We start from the raw sequence: 20955 nt of genomic DNA on the forward strand, positions 1-20955 counted from the left end.
CAGTGTCCTTTTATTTGGTGGAGTGTAGCATGATGTTTTTGGCAGGCTCAACATTTTTGACTTGCATAAATTTGTGACCTCAAGTGCAAGAAAAGTGAATGCTTGCTTCAATGCCTCATGGTTTCTGCCTAAAAAGAAAAGTGTCCACATCGCTAACCATTACAATTTCTGAAGGAAAATTATCAGCACACTTATTCCACCTGATTGCACATGACTGCACTTCCAAAGAAAAGAACCAGAAATAAAAATAAGTATTTTGCACCTAGTTATGTAAGGTACCAAAAAGCCTGAAAATATAGGGCAGAGTGTACTGCCTTCCTGGTTTCTAGAATTGGCACACGTGGCGATTCCCTCACTAACAGCTATTTGGCAATCTCTGCCTCAGTGAGGATGTGATTCTGCAAAGTGTAAATTTGGGTCTGCTGCTGGGCAGAGAATGTCACTGCATGGTTAAAGGTTGCAGGATCAGGTCTGAACTGAATTTACGTAATTATTTTCCTACGCTTTCCCTCCATTAACTGTGGTTATTTAGCTCTTTACCACTGCAGTGATGCTTTTCCCCTACTCAGAACACTGCAAGAAAGCCTTTTACCCTGCCAAGTCTGAAAAACTGACAGATTAATTTTATATTGAGAGCCCTCATCCAGAAAGTAACTACTGTATTTGAATATGTAAAGTATGTTTAAACAAACATATGTGAGCTGTATATCCCTACTTACTTGTTTCCCCTTAGGTTTTGATGGGTTTTTTCATTATGTCACAAAAATTTTATATTAATCTTTGGCTTTGTAGAGAACATTTGTATGGTAAATTTTGGAACAAATACAAGGTTTATATCAATTAATATTTCTTGTAGGCTTGAGCTGAAAAAAGTTATCTTTTATCTACTATTGTTTATAGCAAAGGAATTAGTTTGCTTTCGTTTTGTAGGAGGAAAAAGAAAAAACAAACAGTCATGAATGTAGCATCTTTGGCCAGATTCTTTTAACATGAGTATTTTGTGGTTTATGGATTCCTAGTCTGAAAGGTTGTCTCCAAGTGTCCAAGACAAAATAACTATGTGTCCTAGTTGGAAGGAAATGTCTTTCCTTTGCAGCTAAACTAACTGTGCCATGTCTAGGAAGCATGGCAGAGTATAGTATCCAATGCTGCCTTGCTAACACACCTCAGTCCTGACTACAACCTCCCTGCCTGCCCAGCTTGCACTCTGCTCACTGCCAAATTACAGGGACCCTTCCGTAGGGTGCAGGACAACATCAAGGAATCCCCACTTGTCAGGTTTTCACAGCAGCAAACACAAAACACCAGTCTTGCTTTCCTACGCTTCCATGTCACAGCTATTGCTGGCAGGCAGCCAAGCTGTCAGCATTACAGGTAATTCAGGCCATTTAAATCCTGCAGGAACTTATTGTTCATCCTATCTATGGCTGTATCTTAGCAACATATGCAGGCTGGAGCAGTGAAAGAGAAGGAGGTGGTGTTTTGTTAGGGGATAAAGTAGGATATTTCAATCCTGTTCTTACCTTTCTTCTCAACTTGCATTAAGGCATCAGTAATGTGAGAAAATTGAAAAAGGAGCTGTGATAATGACAGGAAATCATGCATCCAGCAACAGAGAACTCATTGCCCTTCCCAGATGTGAAGAGGAGGTGGCTGAATAAGAACAGACTCAGCACTCCCACTTCATTATTTTGGTGAGGGTTTTTTTGACTGGTTGGTTGGGTTTTAATATTAATCATATCAATTAAGCTACTAAAAGTTTTCCAGGAAAAACTGGATGAACCTCACTGCCTGGAAGACTGCTACCAAATGAAAAGCCAAACTGCTGCTCTGGGGAGGCAGCACGGTACTGGTATTTTTGTCAGACAATCATTCCTCGCTGTCCATCTTGTTATCAGTTTCTAGCCAAAAAAGGCTTTAAGAGTGGCTTTGAAAAGGGCCTCATATTTCTGGAAGCATGACAGATGTGTCCCACCCCAGGTCACCTGCAAAGAGCCTCCAGGCTGCTGTTCATAGCTTTCCCAAATGCCAGCTAAGTCTGACTAATAGTCAAAACAGGCAAGCTTTCACCATTGTATCTTGAGCAGGCTGGAGATCTGCTGTGTGGGAGAAAGTAGCCTCTGTTTGCATTTACTTTTTATTTGGATGACCTTTGAAATGCTTAGCGTTTATGAGACAGCTTGGACTGAGCAGAAAAGCATAGCTCAGGCACTTCCAGGTAATTTGGTTCCTACAACAGGATTTTGGATTTTTCAGTTTTCAGCTCTGTCTGCTGGCCACCTACTTGCCAACAGAACCTGCCTATTTATTTTTACATCATTTTCTGCTAACAAAGTTGATTTTAAAACCATGAGAACTACATTAGTAACAATAACAACAAATTGGACTCCACCTCTGTCCCCCTACTCCTGAAGTTTGCTATTCAAATGCACAGAACATATGTCCAAGGCATGGCTATGTGTATATTACAGCATGCAAATGATCACTGATGCCAGGGCTGCATACAAGCTAAATGAAAAATTATTACTCATTTGCAATTATTCCAAGACATTTTGAGTTGCTGCCAAAATAACAGAACAGCTGGATGAGGAGAAGGATAGGATCTGTTTAAGCTGGCACTCAGGCTACAGAAACTCATGCAAAGTCACAGCCATGGTTGTCTGGAAGACTTAACTTCATCCCACTGTTGAGCTGGTGCACAACAACACGTGTTGTTGCGTGCTAACAACATCTGCCCAGAAAATGGGTCGCTCTTCCAGTCTCCAGTATATTTGAGCTGCTGGAGAACACTGAGTGCCTCTAGAGCCACAGAGCAACAAAAACAATGTCACATCAAAATCAGGACTGACTGCCTGTGGCAGGTTTGTTCATCATGATACTACATTGTGGATACTAACCCACGTTAGAAATTATATGGCAGTTTATTACAAATACTGTGACTGTTTGAATAGAGTAGATGTGGAGAAAACTAAGGCTTAACTTGTATCTTTTACCCCCTTAGGATCTCCCTGGATAGAACCTTTTTCTCCTTGTGCCTTTGCTCATTGATCTCTACCTTCTGGATCGCCAAACTTTCATCTCCAGGTGTGCCATCAGCTAGCAGGAAATGGATAAGGTGATTAAATAGGAGCTTGAAAAATTCATGTGAAATTTGCTCATTTCTAGTGATAGAGAAATAATTTAAGCTGTATTTAACTGGTGCAAAAGAAAAGTGCTTACAAGTTAGGCATTAGAATCAAAATAACATTAACAGCAAAACTCCTGGGTTAGCATTACAAAGCCTATGCCAATAGTCCAGGGAAAACCTTTTTGGTGCAACTCCATCACAGGTCTATTAAGTTGCCTCTTCTACTGATAAAAGTATTTTACACGGTCTCACTGGTCTGTGCATGTTCCCAAAGTCTGGTGGTGTTGCTGGCAAAGCTTTATTATATTCCTGCATTACATAGGGAACTGTGCAAGTGCTAAACAAAAGAGAATGACATCCAACTGCTAACAAAGACATGTTGGGTATTCAGATTTCCCCCCTCTTCCCATAGCCAAAGTGGCAGTCAGACAAAGGCTTCTTCTGAATCCTCGCTCATTGTGTGAAGCACAACTCAAACAATCACCAAATGGTATTAATCATGGCCTTCCATAGCTCTATAACTAATATTTTTAAAGTTATCCTGCATGCTAAATATAATTTTCAGCAGCTGAAAACTGTGAAACTGATACAACCCTCATCAGAATACTGAGGGTACTGGCACTGCTTTAAAACCATTTCCATACTCAACTTGAACAGTTTCTATGCACATAGATCTTTAAGTAAAGTCAGAGGACTGCATATTTTAATAGCTATGGAAGTATTTTATTGGATTCATGTTTGTTAATGCCCAATACTCAAGGTCAAAAATAACATTTATATATTTGGCTAGAAGCATTGCCTTGCAAGAGATCAAGATGCCAGAAAGTTATGCTTGATCAACAGTAGATGCCCAAGGGATTTGAATGAAAACACTTGGAAGAATTAAACCAAGAGCTGTCAAGAGTCCTCTATCTATAAATGCAGTTGTTTTTAGTAAACATCTGTTGAGTGTTTTTAATTCACCTAAGGAAAATATGTTGGAATTATGGTTTTTTATGTGTTTCTGGGACATGAGATCACAAATTGCCAAAGAACTTTGGCACGATTAAAAGGAGTGAGAGTCAGACAGAACACTTCAAACACTAATCAGGGCAAATTCTGAATGTTTGCCAAGTGAAATGCAATTGATCAGGGTTTGTGCACTGCTGACTACTGAGAGATGACAAAAATCTGTCTAAGGAGTAATTACTGGAAGAGACAGCTGTGGGGTGGGACACAACATTGGCCTCATATGATCTGTATAGAAGAAGTCATTAATATAGAATTACATCTGAGATACAGTATAGTCATAAGACTGAGGGACCTTCTCGCAGAGTCCCTTTTGTCCATCAAAATGAAACATAGAATGCTTCTGATATTTCACAAGCTCAAAGTTATTCCTAAGGGCAAGAACTAGTCAGCTATGTCATAGTCTCCCCAGGGAAGCTGTAGAAACCCTTCTGGCTTGATGCAGACAAAGGAAGGAAAAAGCACCCCACAGAGAACAGCCCTGCATTGGCTGGTGGGTTGAGTAGATGACCTGATGGGTCTTTTCCATCTATAATTTTATTCTGTGGCTTTGATACTGAAGCCCTGTGGACATCCACAGTGCTCTTGCTTTCCTGGAAGCTTTAATAAAGATCTGGTTTGGAACTTGGAATAACTAATACCACTGAGCAAATGACTCTAGTATGGGGTGAGAGGAAACAAGAATGCCAGTGGGAACATGCCCTGTCACGCTAGTTAGGTTTATTCTGGCCATGAACACCAGGATTCCCTGCAACACTTGCATCAATATACAGTAACTGCAATGGATGTCAGCAGGCTGCTTACTTCAATGCAGAAAAAAACCAGTGCATAACCACTAATTGAACTGTTTGCCCAAGATATTGTTTGGATTTATAAACTCCCATGTCTGGCCTGGTCCAAAGACTTTAGTTCGTTAGGAGGTGCAGAAATCAATCTAGAAATCCTCACTCAGCAACAAACGTGTCAGTATTTCTCTACTCTTCACCTAATGTGTGGCTATCACAAGCCTAATTCCTCTTCACTGCAGCACATCTCTTGTTAAGGTTGGTACAAGATCACAAAAGCCACTTTGTCACATTTATTCATCAGTCCAAAGACTGTACTTTCAACTTCACCCTGTTGCCACTGGAGTTACCTCAGGGGCAAACACAATTCCAGTTCTACCTCAGAGAACAGCAGGAAGATTCACAATCTCTCTTGTCACCCAACACTTGGTCACAGGGACAAGGCTTGGTTCTCTGTGTGAGATACACCAGAAGCCCCTAGGACAGAACCAGTTTTGAGCAGCTTCTGTTGGTCCATAGAGCAGAGCTCCTCAGCTAACAGTCAGGTTCCCAACGGTTTGCAAAATCTAAAGATATTTTGCCAATACATTAACTAAATGAAATATGGTAGAATGTAGCCTACAGCAACACAGATCTGAATCTAGAAATCTAATCTGTGGAGGAATAGTGGTACCAGAGGAATATTCTGACTCAGCTGGAGCAACTTCTCAGATCTGAAGGAAACTTTGCCCACTGGGAACTCACAGCAGGTCACAGCTCTGTTTCTCATGAGATTGGCCACATCTGTTCCCTTTTATGCAAGAGAAACACTTCATTAGGGCCCTATGTAACCTTCTGTTGGGCAATACTGGGCACTCCTGGTTTCTCAAATGGTGAATCAGTGGGTTCCATTATTGCTTCATACCTCATACAGTAAAGTTTTGGGTGGGTTCTTGGACGAGAATCCTGGCTCTGAAAGGCGTGTTTGATATGGCAGCCTTGGACACAGCCATATAATAATTCAAGCAGTTCTTACAAAGTGCATGTGTTTACTTACATCAATAAGCATAAAATGAAAGCCATCACTTTTGCTATTGTGTAAAATAAAAACACATCAATGCTATTATATCTCCTGGAATTCAGGGGGACCTACACAGACAAAGGACCCTGCTATGTGGCTTAGGAAAGTATCTTAAATCCCAGACCTTTCCATCTGCTGCAGAATGGCCCTGTGGAAAAACCTCCTCCAGAATTGAAAGCTGACTGTAAAGGTCCACACAGGCTGGTATCCTCGAAATTCAGTGAATCAAACTGCACAGATATGCAAGGCAGAACAGAATCTGGCACTTAGTAACATATAAGTTGCTCTTTTGAAAATTTTTGAATGTTTCTTATGACTTCAGCAGTTTATTACTTGGCTCTATCACAATTCAGTTTACTCTCTAATTTCCAGAGTAAATTTGAAGTCTGAATGCATTAGAAAGCTTGAAGAAGCACTAGGCTGTTACATAAGCACTGAAGGTAGCTGCAATTTTAAAAAAATACAGTGGGAGTCTGACTGCTGAAATCGGTGGCATTCATGCTGGGCTTTAACAAAAAACTACTTTTAGAGTGAATGAGTAGAAAGGTCTTGGGCCCTCAGATGTCATCCCTTTCCTTCCTTTAGTCTGGACTGACATGGGGATGGTGGGTGAAGACTGTGGTAGTTACCCTTAGTCCAGCAGTAGACTAAATCCAGCATGAGTGTAAGTGGACACCAGGACTGACTTGCCTCTGCCACAGGTCAGGATTTAGTTTCTTTCAGTCATTATCCCATAAAAATGCAATAATCTTTTTTAGTGACCTATACCTCTTTCTGTAAAACCCTTAAGCATGGGGTTGAAGGTACAGACATGACATTTGGTCAGCACAAATCCACTCTCAGACTTACCATGCCTAAACCTAAAATAGTCGTTAGTATAACAGGTAATTGAACATAGTGTCACTTGAAAGCCTGTTTAACTAATCAGTCCCTCACTACACAGAAAAATTCTTGGTGGGGAAATAGTTCTGTTTGTTCCCATTCTTACCTTAATGTGATATTGCTGCTATATTTTGTCCTCCAGAAAGCACAAGGGACTGTGGCTTTGCAGCTCCCTCTTTCCGCTAAATGCCTCACACAGATGACACACCCTTAGCAGTGCTGGGCCTGAGCTTGGGAACATCAGCGTGTTCCAAAAACCAGAGTTCCCACATTGCTCCATAATTCGCTGCTATCGGGTTACTGGGCCAGCCACAAATTGACTAATGTAATAGTCATCAAGGATCAGGAGGTTTTAGGGCAAGTGCTTAATTTTCAGGGGAGGGTGATTTGTCCTTTAGGTTCACAAACACTTTATCCACACACAAACGAGCAAGAAATCCCCATCTGCCAGCCATACACAATACAAAAATAAAAGGGAATCTACAACCTTAACTTGCAGTGATAGATCTTAGACAGGGCCCTCTGAATTCTGTCAGTGCTGTTTGTGCCGCGGGTGCTTCCCCAGCTGCAGGAGAACAGGCCAAGGACATGAGAGCCACTGGGACTCAGCACTGCAGAGCATTGCTTGCCTTACTGTGACTGAGGAACATCATTCTTAATTGGGTATCATTCCCTCTCCCTTGCTGTTTTCAGCCCACAAACCAAACAGCAACAGCAATCAAGAGCAATTCCTTTCCCCCCACATGCTTCACTAATGAAATGAAGCTTTTCCTACAAAATCATTTCAGTCTCAGAAAATCAGATTAGGCTTTTCCTAAGCTAGAAGGGTCTTTTGAGGTGCTCTTTGAACTTCAGCTTTGCATGACTCATTGCTTACTTCTCATAGTCTTTTAGCAACCAAACTGGTTCATAACGTGCAAAGAGGGACTTTGCTCCAGCTGTAACAACAGGTTAGATTAGAAGAAAACAGGACTTACGTCTTCAGTAGCTCAAAATCCTGAACACAACTGATGTTTTCTTCACTGGACCAGCTCAGCAATGCTGCAAACACTCAGAAAGTGGTGAAATGAGCACAGGCTGTAATTATTGGCTGCAGCTGTTTGCACCAGCCAGTCTCCTGCTAACTACCTTTAATTGCCAGTGTCATAGAATCAGAGAATGGTTTGGGTTAGAAAGAACCTTAAAGTTCAAACCCCCTGCCATAGGCAAGGACAATTTCCACTAGACCAGGTTGCTCAGGGCTCCATCCACAGCTCCTCTGGGCAATGGTGTATTCACCAGGATGAATATCTGGTGGTGACCTGCAAATGATTGCCAAATAAAAGTCAGTCTGAATTCACTGATTGGTAACTAGCAGGGAGAGTTCATCGAAAATCTGTCTACACTCTCCCAGAGCTGCTCATCTGCTCTGTAGTAATCTGCTGTCTGAAAGAGTCTTCTAAATGTTAAACTGCAAGATCTAAGCTAGACAGTTATTTTACAGTAGATCATCCTTCTCTGGATATTGCAATGCCAGCAATCTTTCTTAGTATTTCATTTGCATAGTAATCAGTGAAGAATGTAGTCCTAGCAGTGTTTTTTCTCCAGCTGTTGTATTCACTACGTTATTTTATCACTTGAAAACATGTATATTTCCACCTAGAATGACTTCATTCAGTCTGCAACTGAAACTCATCTTAGTAGCATCTGTAAAAAATATAAATTAATTTTGGAAGAGGTAATTGCTTAACACCACTGGGCTGCCACTCTGTGGGACAGAGCAATTTTTGTTGCTTGAGGTGAGCAAATAAACATATTAAGCTTCCCAAATCAGGCAGACAATAGGACCATGAGGGTTGCATGGACTTATTATGGACTTCATAGAATATGTTTCTTTCTATTTAACCCTTCAGTTCCTCACACTTTGCAAGTACCTCTAGACTTCTGAGCTACCATCAAGATATATTTCATACAGCTGCTCAAAATAAACCACTTCATTATTTGAGCTCCTCAAGCTTCAAGCTCCCAGTGCCATAAGCACAGCTCACCTTTTCCCACCCATGTGTATCCTTAGATACGTGTTCTGTGTCTTAATACCTTGAAGATCAGGTGAGACCAAAAAGTTAAATCAGGTCCCAGTGTAGATTGTAGACTCAGGGTATCTTCCTGCCAGCCCTGTAAAAGAGAAAAAGCAAATGCTGTTTGTTTGGTGCTTATACTAGAACATGCAGTACAGAAAGCTGATAGATCAGTTTATGTTTCCATCCTTCCTGAAAAGAAACTTGGCTTTATGCCATCTGCTTCTTCTGACCTGAAGGGACCTGGTGCTGTGGAAAGTGTGAAGGAGTTCACCTGCTAGGCTATGTGGCATACTTTTTGGCCCCATTTCATTCCCCAGAGCAACAATTCTGATGCCTGTAGCATCAGCAATCTCTGAAATAACAGTAAAAAACAGAAAGAAACTCTGTACATTCAAAGGAGCAAAAGGGGAAATAAAAGTAATGGATTGATTTTCGGAGTCTGAGCTGATATGTATTTGGCTCTAAGTAAAAACCTCTGTGTATCACATCACCAGGTGGTTGAAAGACTCTTTTTTTTCTTTTTAAAGAAGCATTTACAGCACTTCAGGAAAAAAGAAACTAAGAAACAATTTCTTAATTAGCTTCTATCACTAAAGGGAGGAGTAGACAGGAGCCCCTAGTGCAGCATTGATTGAAATTGTGTCATGTGCTGTTCAGTGGGACTTTGTTCCCCAGTGACTGTAAGCCATGAGCTAACTTTAATACTCACTGTTGCTTTCTCTGTGTATGTACTTAAATGTCTTCTAATAAAAGTGCAAAGCCCAAAGCCACTGGTCAGCATCAGCCAAACTAAAGCACGAGCTAAATGTCTAACAGCTGCTGAGCTCATATGTGCCTTTCAGGAGAGGCTGGATTAGCTGCCACCCAAATAAAAGCAAGCAGCGTGAGCTTTACCTGTATTAGTCCGCAGCAAAGGGGTGGGAGCTGCTACCAATGCTCTGTCCTTGTAGGGACTGGACCTGACTGACCCTTGGTTCTGCCTAGACATACAAGCCTTGCCTTTAGGGTGCCAGACTGCTCTTATTTCAGATTTGAACTCCCACTCCAGTGTTGAAAGAGCTCTATTGTCAGAATCCCACAGCACAGTTCAGAGATGGGCTCACCTGTGATCAGCGGGAGGGCAACTCTAAGGTAGCTGTTAGAGAAAAAATGTTGCTTGAATCCAAAAATGGAGAAAACCTTTCAGTCAGCTTAATGAATGGTAAGGTATGGGAGAGTTTGCAAAACAAGAAGAAACCAGTGAAATAGCTGTTATGTAATGGCAATTAACTTCCTTAGCTGATCTTACTTGTTAATTTATGCAGGTAGGTGGCAAAATATTGTCACTAGAAGTCATATATCCTGGGGTGATGGGAAAACGTATGAGCAGGAGGCAATTAAATGGTTGTAAAAGGGTTGGACAGAATATGACACGGTGCCAGCTTCACTTAATGAACCTGCCCAAATTTATAGCTGGATAAAACATGTTTATTTATGGGTCATTTGAGTTCTCAAGTGACAGGTCAGATCTATGGAGTGGCAAGCATAGCATCATTATTGAAATAGTCATTGGCAAGCATTGTGAGATGCCCTTATGTTAATAACATTTCATTTTATAAGCAGTTCTGGATGATAACAAGTGGCTGTTCAGTCAATTGAATGAACACAGAGAAGTGACTGGAGGCTGGGTTACTGGCACATGGTCAAGGGACTCCTGGGTGGGTGGGACATCTCTCCATCCATAAAAATTTTTGTTTGTTACTTATGCTCTGGCCCTCTGAGAGCTCAGAGCAAAACTCCACTGGCCTATGAAGTTCCGCTTCTGCGCCAAAGTATCTCCATCAGCCCTTTCAGCTGCACAGCACCTATCCCACACCCAGGCCTGTCCGTACTGCCAAAGTCATCTTCACAGCACATCTGTCTGAGCAGGACACAGGCTCAGCTGAGGGAGCACCAGGGCCCTTCTCTGCTCTTTGTTTTCCTTTCCTATGCTGGAGCTGTGGATGGCTGTGCTGAGCACGGGAGAGATCCCAGGGGCACTTTAAGGACTCAGGGTAAAATCTTGTTCCAGTGAAATCAATGGAGTTTTGCCATTGACTTTGGTGGGGCCGGACTTCATTCATAAAGTGTTGACTGTTATAATAGATTTACCAGCCCTGCAGGCAGCCCATGCAGCAGTGTAATAGATCTGGCACTCTTGCTTCTAGAAATGAATCCCCTGGCTCAGGCCGAGGTCTGCAGAGAGCAACTTCCCTGCGCCAAGCCCTTCATCTGGGAAACCTCCCACCCAATACTCCACTGTGAGCCTGGGTGTGAGTGGGGCTGACCTGTGCCTCCACCACAGGAGGATAACCATTCGTGCCACCCAGCTCTGGAAAAAGCCAGAAGTCCTGAGCAGGTGCAGCCCAGGTGGTTCTGCGTTGCAGTGGGCTGGTCCCTCGAGCAATAGCAGCAAGGGTGGACTTTTCTGGCTTGAACCGTGGCCAAGCTGTCCCTCAGCAGCCTCAGAGCAAAGATGGCTCAAGCCACCATCTGAGCCAGCATCTGCACAGGCAAAGGGAAGAAGTCTGCCTCGTTACAGGGCCAGGACGCTGCTGTAGCAGCCAGCACTGAACCTGTGCTACAGCTGCAGAGAGAGCTGTGGTCTCAGTGCTGCCTGCCATGTGTACTGCCCTGGCAGGATGGTCACTTTATTTAAAAAGAAAAAAGAGGAGAGAGGGAATCCTGCTCCATTGTCCTGCTGCAAGTGGAAAAGGGCTGAACTAATTCAAACCAAACTCACAACAGAAACTCCTCCCAGGCGGAGGCATTTTTCTGTCAAGTTTTAGCCCTGGGAGAATTTTTACAGCTGAGCAATAAACTCTAGAAACAGAGGTTAAGGGCCTCACCAGCTCCAGGCTCCTAATACAGGGAGCAGCACAGAGCAATGGGCACTCTTTAATCTGTAGGAATGTGTCAGGCTGATGGGCAGCTGGACTTACTAGGGAAAGAAGGGGGTTAATTACCATAATTGCCCAACAAACATTTCCTAATATTGTCATTTTTTACCCACAAGTTACAATTGCTGTTACTATAGAGGCAAGATGTTGATACTGGATTCATTTTCTGGGTTTTATTCCTTTTTGTCATTTTTCCCATGAACTAATAAGCCACAGTGGATTTAAAAGTATGAGCAAATGTGAACACTATACAAAGCACTTTTATGTTCTATTGACATTTTCTTCCCACCCTAATAATTTAGAGCTGTTAACATAAAAAAAAAATAAGATGATCATACTTCCCATCACTTTCATTTCCCAAGTTTATGAAGGAAGAATTGTGAGTAATTTCCCATAGTTATTGTTTGCAGCACAACACATGGTCTCAATTACTGGGATAAGAAACATAGAGTATTGGTGAGGATAAATGATTTATCTGTGCATTTCATTCAAAATTCATTTTCCATGCCATAGTTTATATTACTCTGATCAACCATCATCTTTTTTATTTGACTTTATAAACATAATCCAACTATTCTGAGCAGGACCCTGGGTCACAAGAGATCAGTTTGCTGACATATTTTTAGAGCAGTGAAACATTTGCAGAGTGACTCTCCACCAGATAAATCTACCTTCAGCTAAAGGTATCTGCCCAAGAAGGGCAGATCTGGATGAATCTAGACTACCAGGACACAAAATAACTCTTGGATTTGACTTTTGTTCTCATTTTCAAGAAAAGGGACAACAGCTAGTATCAGGACCCATTCTCACATAGGACATAATTCCATGCATTTTCTTTCTGGCACTTGGAGGTGCTTCACTTGCCTTTGCTCCACTGCTGCCTTGACAATGCCATTTCTGCATTAAGGACCTGCCTGGCTGCAGGCCCCTGGCTGATCCCTCTGCATGGGAGCTGCCTCTGGAGCAGCTGTACAACAATCTCCTGGTGCTTTGCTCCCGCTGCTCAAGTAGCAGACAGGTACCATGGACATGTGACTGTGCTGAACCAGCGTGTGCTGTGAAGAGGCAACCCCAGCACAGGTCACAGCAGCTCAGGTGGGGCACAGGAACCAGATTTATTGCTTCAGGACTTGATTGTTGCGGTAGATTTGAAGAGTGTGCTACTGCCTGGCTGGGACAAGCTGGTGGCACTGCTGAGACTGGCAGCAAATGAAGTTTGGTTACTTGCAGGTTTTGCAGGGATAGGGGTTCAGCTGACAACAAAAACAGCATTTCTCTTTTTTGCTGGTGCTCAAAGACAAAGCTGCTTTGCAGGATTGCTCCTGGTTAGAGATCATGCAGGACATGAGATATTTAATGCTTAGGGGGCTGGTGGGAAGGTCCCCCTGCATAAATCCTTTACCAATACTCTGTTTTTTAAATAAATTCCAGGCTGGGCTGTGGGGAACCCAAGACTGTGCTGTTTGTTAGCACAAATGAGCCCAACACAAATAGTTGGTCTTTTTCACCAGAGGGTTGTGCAACTCCTGCCAGACTTGGCCTTCAACCTGGGCCTGGTGGTCACGTTGGGACCCAAAATTTCCTCCCATGGTTTTTTCTGTGCTGCAGAAAACACTTTTGTTCCCAGCATATTTTGGGATATAGGAGCGCATAGCCCGTGTATGGGCGACAACATGAGCTTTAATAAACTCAGTCTCCTAAATGACATAATCATATTACAGGGCAAGTACATAATGGGCAGATTCATGCAGAGCTGGCTTCCTTGAAGATTGATCTTTTGAAAGAGTTCTGCTTCCTGGTTCCTTACCTTTGCTCTGAACACGTGTAGTGGATTTTTTCAGCCTTTTTTTTTTCTTCCTTTCATTGCTGGGTGCTGCTTTTAGTCTTAATCCATGAAACACAGACATGATACGTGATTTAAAAATAAAGACCAGGTCTCCTCAGGACCTCCCCCCATCCCTCACCAAAATGATTCCACACCACATAACAGCTCTCATGGCCTGAGATTCGCCTTGGGATTCTCCAGATCTGGCCTCGTGCTGCATCACACCACAGCTGTACTCACCAAACTGATGCTGGTCTAACCTAACACAGCATCTCACCTCTGTGGTGCTGTGAAGTAAGAGCTCTACTAACAGACAAGGGATCTCTGAACTTTACATTCTTTTTTGTGGTTTCTCCCCAGCCCTGTGAGGACCCTGAGATCTTGAAAAAGTACTAGGACAGAGCAGATTTGAAAACTGGAGGCAAAAAAATGATAGTAAAAAGCTTTTAGTGAAGGGGATTTATGCTTTTGGCAAGTACAATTTAAACACGTGGAACAGGAAATCTGTTGAATTCTGTCTTGATCACTTACCTTTTTTTTTAATTCAGTAAATGAGGAATTGTCTTTAAGGCCTTATTAATCTACCTGTGTCTTTTGCAACCGGACCTGCCTTTCTCGTATTGGCCTTTTCAGCCACCAACGCGCTTGCATGAAAAATGGGTAGAGCCCTTCCCAAATCTTCGTTCGCGAAGCCTAGCCATGAATCTACCTGCAATACTTGCTGAAGTCTCATAATGGTCTGGACCTAATGGGCCTTGGATTTTTTTCTCTTTGGTTCATTTGGTAGCCTCTTACCACCCAAAGCCCTGTGTACTGCTTTACAGTCCTTCCTGAAGTGCTGGTTGGCTCAGGAGTGTCAGCCCAGGGCACAGGCTGTGCATTAGAGCTGGCAGCCTTGTGCAGTGGCTACCACAAAGGCACACGGCTGTTGCTTCACATCAAAAATCTCCTCTCTTCCAATTCCCTGTTGTTTCAGCTTTGCAGTGATGTGGATACAGATTGACAGTGCAGTTCCCTTCATATTCCTTGTCTGCTCTGCACTGGCACCTTCCTCCTCTCTTCCTGCCCATCCCTCCTATCACATGTTCCTCAAAGCAACAGCAAGTTGTGCTATCACCTTCTTCTCTGGACCCAGCACTTACATTCTCAGTTCAGCTGTTCATATTTTTCCTGTTACTTGAATCCAGCTCCTGCTCAAGTATTTTCCATCTACAGTTTATGTTTGATGCAAAAAGAATCAGGTGATAAAGGGGTCTAATGAGGATATATAATTTTTTATTTAAAAAGACAACTTTATATCTGGAGATCTCTTTAAAGTGCCTAAATGAATCTAAAGAAATCTGCATGAGAAGTGTTTTCAGCTCTTTTCCATCCTTAAGGTATCTGTGCTATGGCAGAGCTGGTAGCACTGAAAACTGAGACCTGTAATCCTCTTGGGCACCTCTAGACTGGGAGAACTGGCACCACATCGCTCTGAATCTCAGCAATTCAGGTAGGAGGTCCATTTCTCTACTATGTGCTTGGATGTGAGCCATTTTTAAATGCAATATGGGCATGAGGACCATTGGTCCTGTTCCCTGAATTTACTCATTAATTCCCTGTTTAGCTGAATTTACTCCTCAAGCTACAAACACACAGTATGGGCTGGATCTTTGTTGCATAAGCCAAACCTAAAGTCAGTGCACTCCAGGCATGGAAATTGCACATGCAACTTCAAATTAAGAGTCTGGGGAAAGTTTAATTATTTGAAGGATTTAGTGGAGCAGCACGAACCATGTCAGATGCTGGCTGGCCATGCATGGCATCAACTGCAGTGGGGGGAACAGATCTCAGTGCTGGTGCAGCAAAACAGCCATGTGCTCAGTGTGGTGCAGGGCTTTGGGCACCCACACTGGGAACCAGTTTCTGCACAGTTTGTCTTGGGACTCACCTCTTTGCTTTGATTGTTTAAGTTTTATGGTCAAAATGCAAAATCAAAGTGAAACTCAGCCAAAGTGCCAAGATTTCCTGGTTATAGGTTAAAATGAAGCAAAGAGTCCATGGTTTGTATGGTTTCAACCTAAAATCATAAATCATCTGTTATTCACCTAAAATTTGTTCCAAATTTACTCAAAAGTTGGCCTCAATTTGCCTGAAACTTGGCCCATGATTGCTTGAAACTGAGCCCAGCTTCAGAGAGAGGTTCATGAACCTCCACAAACCTGGCCTGAATCTTGAGTTTGTAATGAAACCCAAAACCAGGGGAGTTTCACCTGGTTTGGGTTTGGTTATAGACATTTCTCACGGCTCTAGTATTTATTATGATTACAATAACAACACATTTATACAGACCTGCAAGCACACACACAACCCTGCAAAGTGAAAAAGTCCAGACAGTTTTCCTACCTGTCCGAGCTCACCGGCTCCATCATGTACTGCACTGCAGTACAGTCACACACAGGCCCAGGTGAGCTGTGTGTCACAGACTAAAAAAAAACAAGAATCAGTCTGAAGCACCTCACATAGGAATGAGAGGGATAAAGAATCAACCTCCAAAGAAAACTAAGTGCCTGTTTTCTGGGCAGGTTCATCCAGCAGTCTGAGAGATGAGCCAGGCAAGCTGGCAGAGCCCAGGTCCTGCTCACCAGCAGTGTCACTTTTGATTATCTCCATGCAGCCTGCTGACCTGGATACTTACCCAAAATCTTTCTTTTCTAGTACAAAACTACCAGGCACTGACACCCTATTTTATTTTTTTTTAAACTGGTGCTGCTGCATCTGCAGTGGCAGCGTCCTGGGTGGGGGTACCTGTGGGGAGAGCCACTCCAGGGGCTGTGTGCTGGGGCACAGGGACATGCTCCTGACTTTCTGAGGAGCGTGGGGAGCAGCCAGGGCTCCAGCAGGCTCCATCTGGGACACATTTTAGTGCACAGGGGCTGTTCCCATGGCTTTTTGCCTGCTGGGGCTGTCAAGGCTGATGAGCCCCTGTGGCTCCTTGTCCTCCTTTCCAGGGACACCTCAGTACTTTAGGATTGCTCCTGGCAGAACGGCCATTGCCTGTGGGCTCTCCCAACCCAAAACATCTGGTTCTCAGTTTCTGTCCTGTAAAACAAGGATGACAAACTCATCCCGACCTCACAAGGGTGTAGTGAAGCACTCACATCCTGCAGCCCTGGGAGTCATAGAGGAGCTCATAAACAAACAAACCTGCAGATGTGAGAGCCAAGCCAGGGAAAGGGCTGGGCCTGCGCTGCCACCACGTGCAAGGGAAGGACCCAAGAGAGGGGAAGAAGCCCTTCCTGGGTACTTAAAAAAGGTTTATCACAGTGTGAGTTTAGCCTGGAAGTACTGAGTTACAGTTAATCTGTCTAGGCTCTTCAGAAGGAACACATACATTTCTGTGGGTGTGTCTAAGCAGGCTGAGGACTCAGTGTACACTCACGAGCAGCAATAACACGTTGGACCGGCCGGCACCACCATGGGGCTGCAGCCCGGCTATGCCCACACGCTCCCGCTGGTCCCACAGCCCAGGCCTCCATGGCTGCTTCCTGCCATTGCTGTGCTTCACAGTTAGAAACAGAAAGGAGAGCCTGAAATACAAAAACAAACACTTTGGTGACCTCTTGGCCTCAAGGTTCCTCTCCTGAACTCAATGGGAAGCTCAAAACCGAGAAGTTGGCGTGGGTGTGATGTTCCTCAAAAGCATTTGTTATGAGGGTGTGAAATATTTGGCAAGTTTTAAGGACAGCAGAAGCAGATTGTTGGAATTTGTCAGAGCTGAAGTCATCAACATCTTCAAAGCTTTTGCTGCACAGAAAGAGGGTCTCATCTTCAGGCAAACCAAAGCGCACAGCCCACTCCAGAGGGAGCGGGTGTGGCCCTCAGAGTCTCTCCAGGAGCACCCGTGGCCTTGATGAAGCACAACACTGAGTGGGGCCACACCACAGAACCCTATTGCTGACCACCTGCACTTGCCTGGCACCAGCAGCACCTCTGCCTGCTCCTGTCCCTCTGCAGGGACGGCTGCTGGGCACTGTAGTACCCGCGTGGAGATCTGTAAATGACAACTCAGGAGAAGCACGAGGCACCAAGGCTGGTGCAGGACCAGTGCATGTGACCAAAGCAGAAGCCACATGCATTGGGGTGTTTTGGGCCATTGAATGGCTGCAGCATTCTGCCTCCTCCCCATTTCTTTCCCTCTTGCTACTACTGCAACCTCTGCAGTGATTTAGGTTTTCATTTGTGTAAACGACAGTGTATTTTGCCCCAAATTACAGCTTTCTTCCTGCCCTGTCTTAAGTTTCCACAGCATCCAGAACCAGCATGATCCTGCAGGTTAATGTGACACCCTGGACCTGTGGCACCCATGCACAGTGTTCACACAGAGCCCCTCCACGCAGCCGTGTAACCACAGGAGCTCACACAGAGGCTGCACGGGTCTCTGCAGGCATCCAACACTCAGGCCACAGGCAACAACTGGGAGCTCAGGGATTTTCTGAACACAAGAGTTTTAGCCAAGTGTTACTCTGCCAAGATTGTGATAACATGAGGGCTTACTCTGGGCAAATACTCTGGTAGGACATTGCCAACCCGGATTTACTGGATTAATCAGGTGTACAGCACATCTTGGCCTTAGCTTCTGGCCGCTCCTGCACGCAGAAAAGCTGAAAGACTTGCTCTAGGGAGAGGGTGAAGTAGACAGGATCCTGGGTCCAGACATCCCAGCTTTTTGAAGCTGGTGTTTCCTGTTAGCTCCTGTCCTACCTGGCAGCACAGGGCAGCTGGGAGGCCCTGAGGGGTGTACACAGCTCCTGCAGCTCTGGCCTCATCCACTGCTGAACTCTGGCTTCCCTTCTAGAACTGAAAAGAGAAGATTTTCTCATCACAGCAGTGAAGTAAGAGAAGCTGTCTCCTCTCTGACTGGTGCCTACTCAGAAAGTAGCAGCACAACATAAGCTGTTAACCTTGCTAATTTTGGCAGAAACCATCAGACCCACAAGAGTATTCTGAGGTTTTAATGGTTCAAGTACAGCATCAGTTTAAAGGGAGAATCCTAAAAATTCCTTCACAGCCAATGTCAATTTTTAAAAGCAGTGAGAAGGCTCTTGCAGTGCCAGTACCACCACCTCCACCTTGGTCTAGAGCAGTGGGTTTGGTGCCTTGAGATGCACTTACCTGTCGTGGTGCTGCTGGCAGAGACTGGCAGTGCCCAAAATTGGGCCCAGGACGGTGTAGGCAACTGCTGGACAAGAGCCAGGCCATCTTGCTCTCCAAACAGCTCAGGCCTGTCTGTGCTGAGAAGTCTTGCCCTGATTAGCTCTTCCAAAGCACAAAGCTGAACTTGAATCGCAGCGTAAAATATTTATCTTAGAGAAAACCTGAGTATGACCCTTCAGGACCTGCCATAAGAAAGCAAACACTTGGGGTCCTTTGAAAGTCAGCTTAAAAGGGAGACTGTGGAAACAGTCCTGTTCTGCCAAAATACACCTCGGCTGTCAAGTTTACAAGATACTGTTACAACACACAACAAGAGCATGATTGGGTTTGTACAGTAACAAGCCATCTCTGTTAACCAAAAATTACATTTATTATCCATGCATGCCCCTATGCAGAGTCATATGAACAAATGCAGTGGAGGGAAGCCAGTTATTTCAAATAATTAAACATTTTGCTATTTCCTTGAATTTGAAATAAATCCTGTAATTGCAAAAGGATGCATATTCACAAAGACCTCTACTTCTGTCTGTCTAGTGCTTAGAGTCATTCTGGGATCCCATTATCAAATGAAATACAGGAGATTATTTCAAAATCACACTGTAAGTTACAAACCACTTTTTAATTGCAGGTCTCACGCAATGTTATGCAACCTTTGTGCTTCACTGAGCCTCTAAGGAAGCTGCAGAAATTCAAACTAATGCAAATAATCACATACATACAACAACTAAACTGATAGGCAAAACCAACATACCAGTTAAAGGGCACCGCTGCAAAGAGACAGGTGAATAATTGCACAAGAAAATGGATTTTTACATGCTGATTGGTACAGCAAGACTGGGTTTTCCATTTTCACATCACTGAAAGAGCTGCTGTCAAGGTTTCTGGTTTCCGCAGCGTAACAAAGGCAATTTGCAGAGCTGTGCAGGCAATGCTGGGGCTGCTGTAACAGAATCAAAGAACCTTTGGCATCATACAGAGCTTAAAAGTAAACCAACTCTACTGGACAGAGTCCTGACAGGTGTTTCTGAAATCATTCTTCACAGTTCCTCTCAGTGCTTAAGGGCTGACAGAAAATACTTAAATTGTACACTTAACTATAAACCACACCATCATGCACACTGGCACTGAACATCACTCCCAACCTGCTGAAATAAGAGTGCCATTTACAACTGTAAAGTTCTGATTATATCTCTCCATAGTTACGGAACACGTGGAAAAAATACACTGTTCAACATTTTGGCACACTAATAAATAAAATCCAGACATGGTCTATTAGAAGTATCAAAGTAACCCTGTGCACAAGCTCCTTTTTTATATAGTTATATTTATAGTTATGCAGAAGAAATCACAGAGAACTGAAATCTAATTACAGAAAATAATACAATTTGTGGTGAATTATTACAATACATTTCCCTTCCAAAGCTATTATAGCTCAATATACGTTCCCTCTATCAAATACAGTGCTGTCCCATCAGCAGTTTCAGTGACATGGCTTGCTGCATTTTTTCTTCCAGATTTTATAGCATCAAACCTCAGCACAACATTCTGCTGCTGCTAAAAGATATGCCATAGCATTTGCAGACACAAGAACACCCACATCATCAAATAATTAATTTCATATTAAAACCCAGCTACAACTTGTAATGGCTCTTTGTATTGGATTATCCCTTTGTTATCAGTCCTGGTTATTTCACAGTAGCTGCTGAAGTGGGGATAAAAGCAATGAATATCTTAAGGCAATTTTAGCAAACAAGATTTTACACACTTAACTGTGTTTTCTGTATAATGATTTAACATCCACTTCTACATATTTTGGCTATCGAAGTTACTTATTGACAGGATTATTCAGGTCACATCGTAGGAAATGTTCTAACTTGCTTTTTGGAGCCACACAGTAACTTGGCAGAGGTTCACTGCTGTTTAGCTTTGTGAAGGTTTCTGTATTTCTTCTGTTCTTTGTTTGCATGAAGAATAAACAGCAGCAGCACCTTCAAGGAGAAATCACCTGGACACATGGACAGATATACAGCCAACCCTACCAGCAACACCAGAAGCATAAGAATGCAGTTTATCACACTTTTAGCAAGAACACAA

General features: G+C 43.4%; 1 long non-coding RNA gene across 1 annotated transcript; it reads left to right on the forward strand.

Annotated features, from left to right (window-relative positions):
• Positions 1-1506: 1506 nt before the first annotated feature.
• On the forward strand, positions 1507-20924 carry LOC113970170. The gene is made up of 4 exons (XR_003535062.1): positions 1507-1694; positions 3002-3084; positions 15045-15157; positions 20832-20924. It is a non-coding gene; the product is annotated as an uncharacterized LOC113970170 (long non-coding RNA).
• The last annotated feature ends 31 nt before the right edge of the window (positions 20925-20955 follow it).

Source organism: Neopelma chrysocephalum, unplaced genomic scaffold (genome assembly GCF_003984885.1).
Source record: "Neopelma chrysocephalum unplaced genomic scaffold, ASM398488v2 Primary Assembly neopelma1_75, whole genome shotgun sequence".
Classification (NCBI taxonomy): domain Eukaryota; kingdom Metazoa; phylum Chordata; class Aves; order Passeriformes; family Pipridae; genus Neopelma; species Neopelma chrysocephalum.